The sequence below is a fragment of the Microtus pennsylvanicus genome, chromosome 6 (genome assembly GCF_037038515.1).
Source record: "Microtus pennsylvanicus isolate mMicPen1 chromosome 6, mMicPen1.hap1, whole genome shotgun sequence".
In the NCBI taxonomy this organism is placed as follows: domain Eukaryota; kingdom Metazoa; phylum Chordata; class Mammalia; order Rodentia; family Cricetidae; genus Microtus; species Microtus pennsylvanicus.
In genome coordinates, this window is record NC_134584.1 from 75,912,150 (window position 1) to 75,931,774 (window position 19,625).

Consider the following 19,625-nt stretch of genomic DNA (forward strand, 5'->3'; position numbering starts at 1 on the left):
ACAAATCTAATGCTCATATTTGTTTTCTGGTGGTCTTAGGTGACCCTGTGAAAGGGTGGTTGGCTTCCAAAGGGTGGCGGCCCACAGGTTGAGAACCACAGTTTTAGAGGGTTCTGTTCATGGCTGCTTGGGCAGATCATCATAGTGTACAGGAGCACGAGGGGCCAGGCCACTGCCTGTAACCACCCACCCCATGACTTACTCCAGCTAAGAATCACACCCTAAAGTTTCCAGGACCCCTGTACTAGGAGCCAGCTCCCAGCACATCACATACACTTAAGAGGAACACACCATAATACCGTATCTCCCTCCCCCCATTTCTTTGAGACTGGGTCTTTCACAGAAACTCCAGGTTAGCTTGAATTCATTATCTCCCCTTCCACCTCCTGTGCTGGAATTATAAGCTGCGTGTATCACCGTGCCTAGCAACAGCTCTTCTGAAGAAGTTATTTGCCTTGAAATTCCATCTCTTGTATAATAAGTGGTTTTTAAGAAGAACTTTTGACTTGCTGATTTAATTTCCTGAGGAACAGTTAATTAGGAGTTAGCTGGTCTGTCAGATGAGGTGAACTGACTTTTCTCCTCTGGGGCTGACGTCCTTGGTCACCCCTGGGCCTGCTGTGGTATGTGCTGTGGGCAATGCTTTTACCTCTGTGCAGCCGTGTGTTATTATGAAGTCTCTCTCCACTGAAAACCAGAGGAGATGCTGCTGGTACTATTTTCTGAGTGGGTGTTTTTGTAAGTCCACTTTAATGTCTTTATGATGCCTTGAAACTAAATGTATTTAACATAGGTGCCTTGGACCTAAACGTGTTTAACATTATCTTTTTATTGCATAGTGAATTCTTGGCGTACTTTGTGTTTCTTTGCTGGTATCTTCAGGGTGGGTGGGGCAGCAGTGTTCAGGCCAAACACAGAGCATCCAGAATTATTTCAGTGGTCCTCTGGTTCCACACTTGGTACTGGATGTACTTTTCATGGGAGCATGAATAGAAGGGAAGCTTTTATTGCCGAGTTGGGAAATCTTTCATTTGAGTATGGGGTTGCCTTTTCCTCTGGACTTCAGCTCTGGTCTTCAGATTTACATTGGCTGGTGCTAAATTTAGAAGTGGTCTCTAGAAGGCTCCAGAAGGAGAGAGAAAGCAGGCCAGTTGAACCCTGTACTTGACATGGATGCAGAATGGTAGTGTGTTAGGGGATAGGACAAGGCCAATGGGAGTTAAGGAAGGTAAGATAGCAACAATGATGAATCCTTTCTGTTGTCTTTCTTGAGGCAGTGGACTAGGTAGGGGTGTGACTAATCGAAGAACAGAGTCTTGTACTTGCTGGAAGTTAGGACAGGTTAGTGATTTTTACAGAATGAGACTTTGACAGGGCATAAACGAAGCAGTAAAATCAGAATGATTTGTTACACCTACATACACAACATAGAGGCCCTTGAAACAAGCGCGGCAGCTTTGTTTCTAGGTGGCCGGCACAGTGAGTTTTGAGTTAAATACGTGTAAACACAGATAAATAGGTGTTGTACACAGGTCATCTTTTAGTAGTGGACATGCTGAGACACGGTTGTGACAGTAGCTCCCAAAATTGTTAGGATCATTTGAGAAACCTGACAGAAACTGACTCCTGAATTTACCCCTTGGCTTTAGGATGAGGGCAGGTCTTGGCAGTTTTGAGGGCAGCCAGGCTGTGGAGTAAGTGCTGTAGGCTGTGAACCAACAGAACAGAGGTCTAGGTAGACAGTGACCTTGAAGTCTAGTGGTAGCGTAGGGTGTTCATGAACAACTTCCTATTGCTGTGGTGGGCACTTGAGAAACAGTTTATGGTGGGGGAGGTGGTCCATTCTGGCTCACTGTTTTCTCTGTGGTTGGCTCAGTTGATTTTGGATCTGCGGTGAGGCAGAGAATCAGGGAAGGGGCGAGTGGCAAAGGAGCTGGTCATTGTCCTCTAGGAGACAAAAGAAAAAGGGCCTGTGTCTTACTGTCCCCTTCAGGGCAGGGTCCCAGAGACTTAGCTTCCTTTCACTGGGCCCTGTGTTTCAAAGTTCCTGCTACCTTCGTGGAATGCCACAGGCTGGAGAACAAACCTTTACTTAGCATATCAGCCTTAGGGGACATATACCCAAACTGTGGTACTTCTCCAGTTCTATGGGTCTGCTGTAGTATATTGGACTACACATTATACCCAAACCACAGTAAGTACTTCTCCAGTTCTATGGGTCTGCTGTAGTATGTTGGACTATGTATGTGGGGACCAAAAGATTTGAAAAAATTCCATAGAATCTGGGACATGATTGGGTTTCTTTTTCTTAACTTTTCTGCATTGAAGAATACTTTTAGTTTCTGACACAAGGTCTCAGTGTTACCCAGACTGCCTTGAATTCTTGAGCTCAAATGACATGATCCCCCTGTCTCAGCCTTCCTCTTGGAGGGGACTACAGACACACATTTCTTATTAGTGGTTTTTGAGCTATTTTTCTCTAAATTAGAATAAATTCATCAAACAGATATTATATGTTTTTTATATGATTGTATTGCCAAGGTTATTTTTTCACTTTTGTGCTAGTCTATAGAGAATGTTTTAAAATAGATTTTGGGTCATGGAACCCTTTGTGTATCTAATAACTTCACAAGCACATATCATCTTTCTTTTAATCCAAGAACTTTGTGATCCGTGAAGCCATTTAACATTGCAGGACTGCAGACAGGTCCTTGGGTAGACAGGCTGGGGTCTGTGATGCTGTATTGTCACATTTCAGTCAGTGGAGACGTGTTGGTGTATGCTGTATTCCAACCTAACGGCTTATTTTGGCTCACTGTTTGAGGGGACGCAGTCCCTCAGAGTGGCACTGCCATGTGCATGACAGGAGTGTGAGGTGGCTGGTCACATGGTTTCCGCAGTCAGAAGCAGGGAGTTGAGCACTGGTGTTCCTCTGGCTTTCTGGACTTTCGTCCTCTTGGTTTCTCAGCCTGTAGAGTGGTGCCACTCACGCCTCCTCCCTCAGTTACACTGCTCTAAATACACTCTCATGGCCTGGGGTTTCCTAACTCCAGACCCAGCCACCATAATGAGCCTGCTGCTTTTTAAACATCACTTTAAGTGTTCCAAGTTATAGTTGGGGTATATGTATGTTTATCAGTGGGCCACGTCCATTTCCAGCCCTCACAGAATCCAGTGCGATGTATGTGTTGCACTGAGCTTTTTGAAGTAAAATATACTACATTGCGTGGCGTGGTGGTCCTCAGTGTCTCCTGCGGAAGGCTGCTGTTTGTAGGGAGGAAGTTGCATGCAAATAGTATTTGGAGTCAGGTGCAATTCAAGGCATGTTCTGTGCTTTTTTTTGGACACATACCATGCAATGATTATATTAAAGCAAGCCCAACAATAAATCTGTTCGGCTCTGTTTAAATCCACCAGTTTCTAAAGTTTATTTAACTAGGCCTTCTCTTCTCAAAACATTCTTTTACTTCCCAAAGGACAAAGATGGGTAAACATTGGTGTCAGTTCTGGCTGATGAGCTGGAAGTGAATCTGTGGCTGCAGAGACTGGAGAGTTGGCCCAGCAGTTAAGTGCACTGGCTGCCTTTCCAGAGGACCCTTGCTCAGTCCTCAGTACCCACATGGCAGTTCACACTCTGATTCCTGGGTTCTCCATAGGCAGCAGGCACGCATATGGTGCACATGCATACACTCCGGCAACACATACACACACACACACACACACACACACACACACACCCATTAATTAAATGAAAAACAAGCACACAGCCGGGTGGTGGTGGCACGGGCTTTTAATCCCAACACTTGGGAGGCAGAAGCAGGTGGATCTCTGAGTTTGAAACCAGTCTAGCCTAAAGAGCTAGTTCTAGGGCAGCCAGGGTTACACAGAGAAACCCTGTCTCAAAACAAACACACACATGAAAAAATTCTGTAGTCCTTCTGTGTCAGAATTTAGTACAACTGGGTGTGGTGGCATATATCATTAATCCCAGCACTCAGGATGCAGAGGCAGGAGAATCTCTGATTTTGAGACCCATCTGGTCTACAGAGCAAGTTCAAGGACAGCTAGGGTAATATAAAATAGAGACCCTGTCTCAATCAATGAACAAACAATAAAACCAAAGCAAAAAAAAACCAAAACAACAACAACAACAACAACAACAACAAAAAACAAGAACAAAACCCCTGTTGAAATAAGAGCGGCGGGGCTGCGTCCCCAGCATCCCGCCGCCCGCACGGCTAGCTTTACCCGAAATAATTACACAGAAACTGTATTCTTTTAAACACCGCTTGGCCCATTTCTATCTAGCCTCTTCTAGGCTAGCTCTCGCACCTGGACTAGCCCATTTCTAATAATCTGCTGTAGCCCATGAGCTGGCTTACCAGGAATGATCTTAACCTGTGTCTGCCTGGAGTGGGAGAATCATGGCGACTCCCTGACTCAGCTTCTTTCTCCCAGCCTTCTGTTCTGTTTACTCCTCCCACCTATGTTTTAGCCTATGAGGGCCAAGCAGTTTTTTTATTGCTTAACCAATGAAATCAACAGATTGATATATGACACTCCCACATCAAACCCCCAAAACCTTTAGTCCCCTTGTGAACTTAATGTCATGTTTTAAAAGGACTGCAGAAGAGCTGTCCTCTGCCTGTGAGTCTGTTTAAGAGAGTAGCTAGCCATTGAGGACAGCAAGATGGGACCAGGAACTTGGAAGCAGAAATACATCTTTTTAATAAACTTGTCTGTGGTGTTTGTTCAACTGGAGTCTTTTCCAGGAAATAGGCACATTTGAAAACAAAACAGTATGGAGAAGGAGGACCAGAGAGACAAGAAAGGACGGTGAGTTAGATCCTGAGCTGCATGTGTAGGTTTGTCCCCACAGTTCGTGTTAGAGGGTCCTACTATGTGGACTATGTGGTGCCTAGTCGGAGGCTTTAGTCATTGGGGTATCGCCTGGCCAGGGGCTGGGGGTGACACCCAGGCTTTCTGGCTCCTTTGCAGTGGTCCCGTGTCCCCTTTTGCACCCACTTAGACTGCCCACCCTAGACTTTCAGTCTTCAAAAGCATGAGCTGTATAAACCTTGGTAAGGTAACATGCTGTGGGTATTTCATTCTGGTCCTGAAAAGGACTAATGTAAACACTGGAGGAAGGGTACAGAGACAGTCACCAGAGTGGAGGGTGTGAATGTACTAGGGAGTGTCCCTTCCCTCGCACCGCTGGCCTGAGAAACTGGCTGTTTCAGAATGACTTTCAGACATTTCATTGATTCCGGTCATACATCAAATCCTGAATAAACAGTTGTGTTTGGCTGGCCTGTGTCCTGACTCTGGAATGTTCAGAAGACACAGTTAAGATTTCTGAGGCTGCTTTCCTAGAGTAGCTGTGCAGGGGTCTCCTCTGCAAACCCTCCCTGCCCTTTCCCACCTTCTCTTCTTCCTCATTTCAAGACGTAGGGATCTTGAAGCCAAGCCCTGCAACCCTTAGGTTGCTTTCTTATAATACATATTCTGATGAAGAACATGTGTCCTGTTGAGCAGAAAGCAGGTCAGCTTACTGTCTAAAAATCCTGAAGACCGCCATTAACTCCAGCTTGGTTCGCTGCCCGCTGCCGGATTGATGTTGCCCTTCCTTCCCAGAGCAGTTCCTTAAGAGCTCTATCTAGTGAGCTTGACTTCCTGACTCTTTTCAGAATTGAGGCTTCAGCATCTTCACCCCTACCCCTTATCCTGAAACCTCTTCAGCCAAGTTGTCTGTTTTTTCAGAGAATGTTGACAGCGTTGGGGATTTAGCTCAGTGGTAGAGAGCAAAAGTCCTTCTTTGAGTCCACAGCTTGGGGTGGGGTTGTGGATCAGGGGTGGGGCTGGACAAGACAAAATGATTATAAACAAACAAACAAACAAACAAACAACCCAACGTAAACAAGCAGGACACCCAGAAGGCAACCAAAGAATATGGTTGCTGTCTTAGAATAGAAATGGGTTATAGAAACTTTAGTCACCGAATGGATTTGGTGACAGCGTTCAGGGTTTTGAGGGTGTCGTATGCATGCACATGAAGCCAGAGCAGGATACTGCATGTCTTAGGGCTCCGCCTTACTATCTTAGACGGGTCTTTCACTGCACTGGTGAGCTCTTGGGATAGGCCTGCCCTACTCCTGTGACGTGAATGCTGGAGTCTTGAACTCAAGTCGTCATGTTTGTAGAGCAGGTGCTTTTACACAGAGCCATTTCCTCGGGCCTGTGGTTTTTATTTTTTAATTTTTGAAGTCAGGGTCTTACTTGGTTACCCTGGCTGGTCTAGAACTCACTGTGTAGACCAGCGTGGTCTCTAACACAACTCAGATGGGTCTGCCTTTGCCTCAGGTGCTGGGACCTGAGGTGTCCACTGCCATAGCAGGACCCAGTGCTGAGCCTTTGCTCCACTGTTTGCATCCTAACTGTTGTGTCCTTACTGCTCTTAGAATGGGGTGATATTTGAAGGAAGCCCTGATCTGTTTCACTGGGAGACAGTTGCTCAGCATACATACACAGTTCTGATCTGTAGGGACATACTGAGGAAGCAAGAGACGGAAGTGTCTATTATCGTTCATCATTGCGAATTTAAGGTTCTATATTTCTCTGTTGTTAACGAACATATGCCAAATTTACAAATGAATGGCACACCCGGGATTCCATTTCCAATCCATGCCCAGTACTGTCTACATTCATTTGGTGAAGTCCAGTTTGCTGCCACAGTCTCCCTTCAGTTGGAAGACTGACAGGTCCTTTCCACCGTGTGATTGACATTTAAAGTGATTGCCTTGGGGACACACAAGTCCTTGTGGGCCATCAATAGTGATGGTCTATTAGCCAGCTTTCCTGCCACATAGTTAATACCTTTTAATTGATTGGAAATTGGGTATCAGTTTGGGATCATGTTTTTGTTAGTTTGCTAAAATGCTCCTCCCCACCATCATTTCAGTTAGGAAGCTGTAGGAAGTCACCAAGGGACCTGTCTCATCTGTTGGCAGGCTGAGAGACCATGGCTGGAACCAAGGACGTGCTGGGAGTGCCTTAGGTGACTGCCAGCTTTTTCTAACATGGACTCAAGCAGGGCATTTTTGGGTGATGAATATTAAAATGTGTACTGAGAAATGATTCTTTTATGCACATGTTTCACATTGCATAATCGGTCCTGGCTTAAGCAAAGCAGAAGAAAAACGGGTTCTGACCCTCATCTCACTCGTTGTGTGCATATTTTCAGGCAGGCTCTGCTGTGTTGCTCAGGCTGCTCTCAAACCCTGGGTTCAAGTCCAGCATCCCATACAGCGGGAACCATAGGCATGCACCACGGCACCGGCTTTAGAGCTTGCTTCTCTAAGAATTTGGAGAGATAGCATGCTCACATACTCGCCAGCCCTCTGCGTTCTTGCTGTCACTGCCTCGGCTGCACGTCATTTGGGTTACAGCATGAATGGTCCGTCAGGGACCCCCATGTCTTGCTCTGAGCTTATTTCCAGTTTATCACATTGCCAATACAGTAGTATTTGTTTATCACAGCACATAGGCGGTCTAGCCTCTATCACAGTGATCTTACAGCACTAGTTATGACTGTGTCCTGCGATTAACCTCTGTCACATGGCATAATTAAACAATATAGCCAGTATTCACTGAGCACTTAATTTATGCCAGGCGGAGTACTTAAATTGGCTCCAGTCATTCATATTTTGGCCTGGATTCAATTCCAGTCGCCATTGCCAGCTCTGTTACTTTGCTCAGATTACTGTCTCTGAGCTGTGGCATGGAGCGCTTGTATTAGTCAAAGCAAAGCACTCTCGCCAGATTGGCTTGGCAGAACTTCATCGCCTCACCCTTCGGCTCCAGGAATCTGAGGTCCAATCGCTGGCAGAGCCCCTCCTCTTCTGTAGATGCAGATCTATAGAATCTCTGTGCTAGTTTCCCGTTGCTGTAACAAGTGCCTGTGCTATCAACTTATGAAGTGAAAAGATACATTTGGCTCAGAGGTTTGAAGACTTTAATCCATTACCAGTTGGTTTCATTGCTTTGGACTTGTGGTAGCACAGTGTGTCATGGTAGGGGGTAGCAGAATAAACTGTCCCATGTCTGGGATGGAAACAGAGGCCAAGGCCATGATCCCAGAGTCATCGTGGAGGACATAGACCAAATGATCCAAAGATCCCAATAGGCCCCACTGGTCTTTTACTCACAAGGGCCTCTGGGTAATATTTGAGATGTGCTCCCCAAGGCCAGTGTATTTGAGGTGACCTCAGTGTGACATTGTTGAGAAGGGCACCTCTAAGTAGGATGGAGTATAGGGGGTAGCAGTGGCTCCTGGGGAAAGGGTGAACTCTGTTGGTTGGCTCCACCCCTTTCCAGCTCTGTTGGTTTGCTCCATCCCCTTTCCTGTTCTTTGACCATGGGCTTCCAAGCCTCCTGAGCTGTGAACACAAATATTTGTTTGTTACCCAGAGTTGGGAAATCTATGAGAGCAGTGCTAGACGACCCACGTCTGGACCTGCTTTTATCATATCTAGGACACCTTGGTAAATTAGCATCCCCTCTAAAGAACACATTTTCACTTTTTCTCCTTAAAGTCTTGTGTCCAAATATGGCCACATTGAAGGGGGAGGGGGTTGGGAATTCAACATGAGATTTTTTTCCTCCCTCCCTCCCTCCCTCCCTCCCTCCCTCCCTCCCTCCCTCCTTCCTTCCTTCTTTCTCCTCTCTTCTTTGTTTTTTGAGTCAGGGTCTCATGTAGCCCAATAGTTCTCTGTGCTCCACCTAAGTACTGGGGTTTTGGCCTGTAACACCAACTTACGTGCTGCTGGAACTTGAGCCCAGGGTTCATATCTACTCAAGTACTCTGCCCACTGAGCTGCGTCCTCTGTGTCTAATTGAGCCTGCCGTCATTGCATGCATTGAGGCACATGACTGAACAGTGAAAACTGACACATGCTCAGACATGCTGCTGTGATGGTTAAAGGCCTGGCGTGTGAACTCAGTGCATGCTTAGTGCAAGCCAGTTCCTTGCTGGAGGTCAGGGGACACTGCTCTTCATTCTCCATCATGTATGTCGTCATGTATGTACAGTAGGTGTTGGTGGACTTGTACACGCCTCTCTACAACTTCCCTTGACTCCATCAGTGCCACTAATAAGTAGTTTCAGGCTAGGTCAAGGGTCTTTTCTGGGAAGTGTTTATGCTTCTGCTCCCTTCCCTTCTCTCCTTTGAAAATACGTCAGGTTTCTTCTTTAGCCTATGGGAATGCTGGAGCCCTCCCCAGGAATAGCAGTGACCTTCAGCTTCCTTCAACTTCTTTTGTTCTTCATTTTTCTGGTGTGGGATGTATCTGCCAAAGGACACTTCAGATTTTATGGTTTAAATCAGTCAGTCAACCTGTCTATCATCCTATCTATCTATCTATCTATCTATCTATCTATCTATCTATCTATCTATCCACCCAATCATCCACCCATCCACCCACCCATTCACCCACCCATCCACCCACCTATCTGGTTTTGTTTTCTTTTGATGTGCTGCTGTGGCTAGAACCCAGGACCTTGATGGTGAGAGGCAGACATTCCAGCACTGAGCTGTGCTTACAGCACTTTTGTATAGTTTGTGTGGCTTAGGTCTGCTCTGCATTTCTCCCCTCCCTCACTAAGTTTTGTTTTTGGTAGCACTGAACTCAGATCTTTGAATATGCTGAACTTTTTTAACCACTGAGTTATACTATATGCTATTTATCCCGTTTGTTTTCTGTTGGTGTGTGTTGTACTGTTAGTATGGGTCTGTGCAGGTGCACAGAGGCCTGAACTTGACATCAGATGTCCTTTGTAGCTTGCTCTCCACCCTTCCTTTGGGGGAAAAACATCCCCCTTAAAAATCACATTTATTGCCGGGCGGTGGTGGCGCACGCCTTTAATCCCAGCACTCAGGAGGCAGAGGCAGGCGGATCTCTGTGAGTTTGCGGCCAGCCTGGTCTACAAGAGCTAGCTCCAGGATAGGCTCCAAAGCTACAGAAAAACCCTGTCTCGAAAAACCAAAAAAAAAAAATCACATTTATTTATTTATTAGCCTCACCTTTATTACTTTGATCCTGAAATCTGTATTTAAACTGAGGTTTTTGTTTCTTAATTGTTGGTTTTTGGTTTTTTTTTTTTTTTTTTTTTTTTTTTTTTTGGTTTTTTCGAGACAGGGTTTCTCTGTGGCTTTGGAGCCTGTCCTGGAACTAGCTCTGTAGACCAGGCTGGTCTCGAACTCACAGAGATCCGCCTGCCTCTGCCTCCCGAGTGCTGGGATTAAAGGCATGCGCCACCACCGCCCGGCACCTTCATTACTTTGAGATAAGGATTACCACTTCAGCCAGGCTGGTTGTGATGGGGTTATAGGATTTGCTGCCATCCCTGGGTTCTCCATGGGCTCTGGGGATCCAAACTGTGGCCCTTCTGCTTGTTCAGAGGTCAGTTTAATTATTGAGCCATCTCTCTAGCTCTGCCTTTATTATGACTGGCTTTTTTAAACCATAGTTGTACGCATAGATTAGAAGTTGGGGGGCACGGTAGAAGCAGCCAGAAAGGAAAAAATGGGGACAGGCTTATGGACTTCCTGTCTGAGCGCAGGCAGGTACTACCTGGTGAGTGACTGATGCTAATCCCTCCAAGAATGCTTTTCTCAGTTGGTAACAAAGCTTTAGCGACCCTTCTTCACCCTGAGAACTCCAAGTAGAAATCAGCATGAATGCCTAGGGTGTAAATGGTCACAGCATGGTTTAACTTGTTACTTCTAGGAGAGGAGGTGTGTTCTGTGCAGGCCTTTTCTTTATTAACTAGGAGAACTTTCCCAGTGCTCTCTGCAGTTGAGCAGGGTTACTAAATGCAGTTTTCCAAAGGGAGCTTGGTTTCCTGAGAGCTATTTTGGTGTGGTGGATAAATGCAGCTGTTCATATCTCTTAATATTTTACTCTGAGTCATTGGGTGGGCGGAGCTGATTAGTAATCCCAAAGCAACGTGGAGGCAGTTAGGTGCGACTCTTGTATAATTGACTAGGAAAGGCTGAGACCGACCTACCTTGTAATTGTGTGGTTAAAAAAAAAGAGAATGCATCACGTGCAAGATCTGGGCAAGTGTCTTTGCCTTTGCTTTCCTCTGTTTGTTAGTGGAAGTGGTATGTTTTTCAGCATGAGATATGTATGCAGGTTAGTTGGTAAGGGACGTGGTTAGCATGCAGGAAGCCCTGGTTTCAGCCCCCAGTACCACAAAAACCAGATGTGATGGCTCTTGCCTATAATCCTAACACCCAGGAGGTAGAGGCAGGAGGGTCAGGAGTTCAAGGTCATCCTCAAGCTATTTAATGAGATCAGTCTGGCCATATGGGACCGCATCCTTAAATAGGAAGATAGGGTTCATTGAAACTGTTTAGGATAATGAGTCTGGGGACCACACAGACTAGTATGTGCTTTGTGGATGTTGAGGCCATAGCTTGATTTCTAGCACCAGACACACAAAGGCTGAAAGTATCCATGCTGATTGTGGACCGGGAATTATAGATTTGCAAAAGCCCCCTTCCCCCAACTTCATAGAGTTTCACAATGATTCCGCGTAGTTCACTGCAAGTTTGAATTTTGCTCTGTCCTCTATGTTCATGACTTGGGAAGAAAGAGATTTTTTTTTTTTTTAAACGAAACAGCTTTTGGCCAGGCTTGATCTGTTCCCCTGCATAGTAGAGTGGCCAGTGACAGGCTTCCTGTTGTAAGATCCCAGCTGCCCAGGGCTGGCATGGGCAGCAGTGTTAAGTTGTCCCGCTGTTCAGGTCCCTGTGTGGGCTGAAATGTTGCATTGTGAGTTCTGATGGAGCAAACTGACATGGCAGTAATTTTCTGGTATGTGGTTTCCAGGGTTACTGTGATCTTCCAAATAAGGATTTAAAAACAGTCATGTTTTCCTGGGTGAAGCTGAAAACAGTCTATTAAAAAGTATGTGCTGATGGAGGAGGCAGAGGCCGCGGCGCGTGGGGCCAAGCTGTGCGGCCCGAGTGGGGCCCAGCTGTGCGGGCCCGAGTGGGGCCCAGGGCCCCTGAACCGTTCCTGTAGTTATGGGCTGACTGGGACGAGGTGACTCCCTAATCCACTGTGGATGACTGGAAGCCTAGTCCCCTCATGAACTCCTTTGAGGCTAGGAAGAAACCGAGCTGGTATCTTACCTGGAAATACAAACTGACAAACCAGCCTGCCCTGCAGAGATTCTGTCAGACGGGGGCTGTGCTTTTCCTGCTGGTGATCCTAGACACTTAGGGAGAGTGATCAGTAAAGCCAGTGAAGACCCGGAATCAGAGCAAGACTATGATAAGGTCCTAGGACACTTGGAGTGCCCTCGGCGCAGAGACTGCAGTCCCCGATGTGTCCTGGACGGCACCGTGGTGTTAGAGGGTGAGGCCTGAGAGCAGGGCCCAGGCATCCATGTCACTGTCCTCAGCCATGCCACGGGTCATGTGATTGCAAAGTGTGTACTTGACACATACTCTCCTCATGAGGATGAGGCCACGGTGCTGTTCCTCAACATGCAGCACCTGGCTGTGTGTTGATCTGCACCGTTAAGCACGAGGCTCCTTCCACCTCACAGATACAGCAACGGCTCCACTGTGGAGCCTGAGAAGCCAGGCAGGCTCTGCCCTTGGCTGGAGGGATACTTGGGCCTTCCATGGGACGAAAAGGAGGTCCTGTACTTGGCGAGAAACATCCCGAGTCTCCTGTCCCCTCCTCTTGGGGTGACCCGGTCCTGCCGAAGTCCGATGTGCCCCTGAGCTTGGCTGAAGAAGCTGAGTGTCACTGGTCGGCACAGAACTGAACCGCCCCTGCAGGTGCTTCAGCAGCAAAGTTGAGGGCTATGGGAGTGTGTGCAGCTGCAAGGACCCAACACCTACTGAGTTCAGCCCTGACCACTTCCAGACTTATGGTCCTCAGTGTGCCTGTGGCTGTCATCGCAGGGAACTGGCCCAATTACCCATACAGAATGCTCTCAGACCGAGGGGTGTCTCCGCAGATGACAGCGGTTTTTATTGATGGCTACTGTGAGGAGCCCGTGGATGTGGTGGCGCTGTTCGGTCTGAGGGCAGCCAGCACACTCCTGTTAGCGTCAGGAACAACCGTGTGTCTCAGTGCTACAAGACCAGCCGCACTGCCACTTCCAGCCTGTTTCCGGAGGCTAAGTTTGCCTTGCTTCCGAAAGAGGACGTGGACATTGCTGTGGGTTTCTTCAGTTTCCGGAGCCAATCCATCCACCTGCTGGAGGAAGATATCAACCTGTACTGCATCTCTGCTTAGAATGACCAGGGGTGTGAACACATGGCTGAGGAGCCAGTACTACTGTGCCTGGGTTGGGATGGGTGCTTCAGAAATCTTCATCCAAGGAGGAGCTTGAGCCTAAGTGGCCCACACCAGAAAAGCTATGGGCCTGGGACATGTGGATGCGGATGCCAGAACAGTGCCGGGGCCGAGAGCGCATCATTCCAGATCATCCCAGTTCCATCACTTTGGCATCGAGGACTTCAACATGAACGGCTACTTCCACGAGGCCTACTTCAAGAAGCACAAGGTCAACCCGGTTCCAGGTGTCCAGCTCAGGAGTGTAGACAGTCTGAAGGAAGCTTCTGCAGTGGAAATTCACAGGCTGCTCAGTGAAGCCGAGGTTTTGGACCACAGCAAGGACCCTTGTGTTGTGTTAGGAGCGGCAGGCTGCTTCCCACCACCCCGGCTCACGGCCGCCTGGCTAGCTTATGCCCCGAAATAATTACACGGAAACTGTATTTTTTTAAACATTGCCTGGCCCATTAGTTCCAGCCTCTTATTGGCTAGCTCTTATATATTGAGCTAATCCATTTCTAATAATCTGTGTAGCCCACGAGGTGGCTTACCAGGAAAGATCTTAACCTGCGTCTGTCTGGAGTGGGAGAATCATGGCGACCGTCTGACTCAGCTTCTTTCTCCCAGCATTCTGTTCTGTTTACTCTGCCTACCTAATTTTATGTCCTATTAAAGGGCCAAGGGAGTTTCTTTATTTAACCAATGAAACAACAGATAGAAAGATGACCTCCTCCATCACCCTTGTGAAGACTCTTTCCTGCCAGACACAGAGGGCCGTACCTGTGTGGCCTTCGGAATGGAGAAAGATGAAGACTTCACCACCTGGACTCAGCTTGCCAAGTGCCTCCATATTTGGGACCTGGATTTTTGTGGCAACCATCAGGACCTGTGGAGATTATTTCAGAAGAAGAACCACTTTTGGTGGTGGGGGTCTTAGTCTCTCCCCTTACTCAGTGAAGAAGCCACCATCAGTCATCCCTAAGGAAGAAGGAGCCCCAGAGGCTCCAGGACCCTGCAGGGCTGGGTACTGTGTACCCCCAGGCAGGCTAGCCCCTTGCCCTCTCCTGTGTAGAATTTTGTAGATGCTGGTAGGGGTTAGGGCTAGTTTGTTTTTAACATGAGATTTAATTACTAACTCTGAGGGGGAAGGATTCCCTGTTCCAACACCCGTTCCTGAGGTTAAGGTCTATTTATTACTTCCTTGCTGGAGAAGGGCAGGTCTCAGGACCTCTTTGGGATCCCTGGGCCCTTTTTCACCCCATCCTCCCAGGCCTGGCTCAGAATTTAACTTATTTATTGACCGTCCTGAAGGATTGGGAATAGGCCCAACCTGGGGCCTTTATTCTTCTCTGGACCAGGACGCTGCCCTGAGGGTGGGACTGGCTCATGGTGAGGAAAGAGATGTGCCCAACTGATGACAGGCCCAGTTGGGACCATGTGCTGACAGACTCACTCAGAGACCCTTATACACTGGACCAGGCCTCCTCTCAGCCTTCTCTTTGTCCAGATTTCCAAGGCTGGATAAAGGTGGTCATTGACTAAAAAAGGAGAAAACTTAAAAAAAAAAGCATTTTCCGTGAATAATGAAAGCCTGGAGTTCAACTGGAATGATGGGCTATCCTCCCGCATGAAGAGAGGGCACAGTGTCTGTCCTAGGGGAAGGACCTCTGACCTGAGCTGTGAGTGAGCCCGCTGATCTGCTCTGAGAAGCAGATGCCGCGTGAGGCTGGTGAAGCCCTTGCTAGAATGGCTTTCTTTTTTCCATTGATTGGTTCTTGGTCAGCTCTAGAGCACAGCCTGGAACGTGGTTTGCAGTTGCTTGGGTAGTTTGTATCAGCTGAGAGTGTGGGCCTGAGAATCCCACTGCCTTGGTGACTCTCAGCTGGCTGTCTGCAGTGTGAGCTTGGGCAAGATCCTGGCCTGTCTGGGCCCCAGTTGCCTTAGCTGCCAGATGGAGGGAATAAGCATTCAGAGGTAACCACCTTTGGCTAGGAGATGAGTTACTGTCTCTAAGGCAGATGACGGAACTGACAGGAACGTAGTCCTGCATTGGTATAGACTGTTCTCATAATCCTGGTGTAAATTCTTCTGTCCGACTGAGTTGATATTCCATTCCTGATCACCATAGCTGATCTAATTTGTCCTGGGTTCTCTAGAGCAGATCATAAGTTCACCAGGCTAGGCAAGCAAGAGCTCTCAGTGGAGTCTGCAAGGCAAAGTTCCTTGCTTTAGAAAGCCCGGGACTTTGATGGCTGTGGCTTGCTTGTAAAAGTGTGTGGGAGGAGGACATGGCCTGGGGTTGTGCTTGCTTTGGGATGAGGGTCATTTGAGTGATTCTGAGATCACGGCTGTACTTACTTCCTCCTAGTTTTCTCTGTTCTGTTGCTTTCACATTACTTATTCTCAAACTTTTGTTTGTGTTGTACCATGAGAGGCCGCCTAGGAGATAGAACTTGTTTGGGAAGATTGTATAAACTTGCATGATGCTGGTGTGTGTGTGTGTGTGTGTGTGTGTGTGTGTGCGCGCGCGCGCACGCACGCGCTCGTGCACATGTGTGTGTTCTTTCTCCTCAGCTTACATGGAGCAGAGACGATAAACTCATTGTCATTACAGAGCACCTCAACAGCATGTACTTGGTTACATGCCCCTTACTTACCTATATGCCCCCTAATGAGTGGCCACAGCTGTTTCCTCCTTGATTGTGTATGTGGCGGGCACACAGAGGGTAGGGAGAGGAGGGAGAGGAGAGAGAGAGAGAGAGAGAGAGAGAGAGAGAGAGAGAGAGAGAGAGAGAGAGAGTATTTGTAGAGCTAGAGGTTGATGGCTCTCCACCTTAGATTTTGAGGCAGGATCTCTTACTGAACCTGGAGCTCCTGATTGGGCTAGATTGGATGACTGTAGTTCCAGGTCTCTGCCTGCACTGAAATCCTGGCTTTGTGGCTACAAATCAACCAAGCATTGAGCCTTAGTCTCCTTGTGGAACATGGGTGTCTGCTCTCTGCATACAGGGAAAGGCTGTAAAACACCATGTCAAATGCAGCACCTCCAGTCTCGAGAAGCTGTGGCATTGTTGACTCTAATAGAATGATTACTGTGTTGTGTATTGCTGTGTAATACGATCGTTAGGTCTATACTACTGCTACAATACCCTTCTTACTTATTAGGGAACCGATGTACGGAAAAGTTAATTGAACACAGAAGCATTGGACACAAGCCTCAGACTGGAATCTAGGCCCTGAATGTCAGTTTCTACAGTTTCCCCGATGGAGAACTTTTTGGCCATTTCTCATACTTTTGATCATGGAGAGCTGCCTTTTCCTGACCTTTTAGGTCTCTGCAAAGCACTTTACATGCTGTGGGTGCATTGCCGTCTGTAGGCATGCCCCGGCCAGATGCAAACTGCACAGAGAAAGCTGAATGTGCAGATGTCATTTTTGGAATGCTTACAGCTGTTCTGTTCCGTCACGAGGCCTGTTTCTCCTCTCAGGAATGCCTTTGGTGTTCCCAGACAGCCTGCAGCCTGGGAAGCCATGTTGTGGAGTCTTTGATAAATGGAGGAAGGGAGACTTTCCAGACCCTTTCCTCCCTTGCTTGTGCTTGTTTAAGCTAACTTGGAGCTACACTGCAGCTGCTAGTTTGGTAGGAAGCAGGAGCCCCACATTGGGGAGTTTAGGGGTATAGACTCTATTGAAAGAAACACCCACTCTTGCTGTTGTGGTGCTGAAAGCATACGTTGGGGTTGTTCTGATCCCCAAAGGCAGTGATACCAGACTGAACGTTTGGTGTGTGTTCTGTATGGTCAGGGGCTTGTCTTCATCCCTATGGACTACAGTCTCATTGTGATCTGGGTCTCTGTGTTAGGCTGTATCCATCACTGACCCGACCAGGGCTTGACGTGACCCAGAGTGTACGTGATACACTTAGAGCTGTCATGATCGGCCACCTTCTGAGTGTAAGTGCACAGTCCTGATGTCACACTGCTGACCGTGGATGTGCCAGACTTGTTTTGGTTATGTATTCATGTCTCCTTAATATTAGGAAATTGGGTCTCTTGCTTTGCCAGTTGAACTAAGAACTGTGTGACTGGATGGCATGTATTTCAAACTTGTCCTTAGGTTGACCCAAAGGCTTGGAGATGTAGCCTCTATCAGGCAGATGCCTGCCTGCCAATCACACTGGCAGGGCTGTCCTGGCTACTCCTTCACACACTAACCACCCGTTTCTCTCACTAGCAGGATGACTTGTGATGTGTCAGGGCAGTGTTCTCTGCCCTGAATTCCTTATAGTAGTGTATGGCCTTATTTGCCTTGGCTCTTATGGTCATTTGTGTTTTTAGCAAACCTGCTTTCTGAAAACAAGGCTTGTTTCCTCTATGCTAGGAAGAGTCTTGAGAAGCTGAAATCTTGAAACTTGAAAAGGAATTTGGGGACTGGTAAGACCCTCAGCAGTGAAGAAGGCCTGGAGTTCCTCCAGAGACCCAAGAGGAGCAAAATGACCTGAAATATGTGGACTTGTGTCCTTTGGGCCTGGCATAGGCATTTATAAAAATTGCATTTTCAGTTGTTTTGGTGAGATAGTGTGGGTGTGAATAGTTGCCCCAGAGAGTCTTGCCTCTAGAGCTTGCTTCCGGGCAGGGTGTTCAGAGTGTTGGGTCATTACACAAAGCCACCAATGGACTTGCCTAAATATGGATCTGTATTGTAACCCTTGCCCTAATGGCACTTAGTATTGTCGGCTTGCTCCATTGTCATTTTAATTATTGTCAACTGTGTGGAACTGGGAATTAGTTCAGGCAGAGTTCAGAAGATGATGGGGACCATTTAGAGATCTGGGGAGGTTTTCCAGAAAGGAAGGGAATGTTCCTCTGCTCTTTGAAGGGCAGGCTGGGAATAGGTAGCTGGAGGGAGGAGTGCTCTTTGAACAGGGAGATGGAAGAGGAAGTACGAGCTCTCTCAGCCCCGGAGCTCATCTGCAGGACATACATTCCTGTCTTCATGTCTCAGAACCTCTGCTAGCCTCTAGCTGTTTCTCTTGGTCTGTGGAAGGCACATTTCTAGCAAGTTCCCTGGTGATGTGAACTCTGCTGGTCTAGGGGCTGCTCTTAGAAATGCTGAAACTGAAGGACCAGAGCTGACACTGTTGGGGCAGAGTTGGTGTGACAGTGGACAGCCAGGATAGCCTAGTCTGGGGTCACCATACGCACGTGTTCTGTGTTACTCTGTTGTGTAAGCACGGACAAGCCCCAGGACTGAACACACCACCATGGGTAGGTAGCAGGAATCCACACACCCCACCATGGGTGGCAGAAATCCACACACTCCATCATGGTAGCAGGAATCCACGCACCCCACCACGGGTAGCAGGAATCCACGCACCCCACCACAGGTAGCAGGAATCCACGCACCCCACCACGGGTAGCAGGAATCCACGCACCCCACCACGGGTAGCAGGAATCCACGCACCCCACCACAGGTAGCAGGAATCCACGCACCCCACCACGGGTAGTAGGAAGCCTGGATGACTTGATAGGAGAGACTGTCACTTTCTGATAGAAGAAGTGGATTGGAATGCTAATACACTGTAGGGAAGAGACCATGGCTGTAGCTATGGTGGCTTGTGTTAGGACTGTATGCTGACGAGACCTGGATGCTGCCATGGGATAAGGACTGTGGAAAGAGGAAGCCTGTCCAGGCGTTCTCTTTCCTTCAGGTTGTAGCCTGGAGTTGGTGATCCTGTGGAAAAGAAACTGTTCTTGGGGAAGAACTCAGTTGTTAGATCAAATTCAAGTACTTTTCTTATGAAGAAGTTATTGTGTATACTATATTGTAAACAAAGCTCCATGTAATTTTTTATGCCTTTAAATTTTGGGGCTGCATTGTAGTGGGGTGGGATTTTGAGACAGGGTTTTTCTGTGTAACTATCCTGGAACTCACTCTGTAGACCAGGCTGGCCTCGAACACAGAGATCTGCCTGCCTGTGCCTCCCCAATTTTAAAGGTGCCCTTAAAAAATTTAATAGACACTGTAATGGTCTGCTTTGTCCCTTTAAGAGACAAGCCACGCCCATTTCGTCTAGCCTGAGTTTTTCCTTTTCCATCTCCTTCTTGAAGAGGCAGCTTCTGTCTCTCCCCACTTCTCCCCTTCTCCCCTTCAGTCTCCGTCCCTTCCTTCGTCCCTTTCCCCTCCCCTCCCCCCTGCCTTCTCCCCTTTCCTTCCATAACCCACTAAATAAATATCCAACCTCACTCTGCATGGTGTGCCTATCCATG

At 47.7% G+C, this 19,625-nt stretch overlaps 1 protein-coding gene and 1 pseudogene across 3 annotated transcripts in view; both read left to right on the top strand.

Moving 5' to 3' along the window:
* Arhgap10 (Rho GTPase activating protein 10) overlaps positions 1-19,625 on the top strand; it is a 263,662-nt gene that overhangs the window by 22,699 nt on the left and 221,338 nt on the right. The window lies entirely within an intron of this gene.
* Positions 12,124-14,898, top strand: LOC142852682 (protein O-linked-mannose beta-1,2-N-acetylglucosaminyltransferase 1-like; annotated as a pseudogene).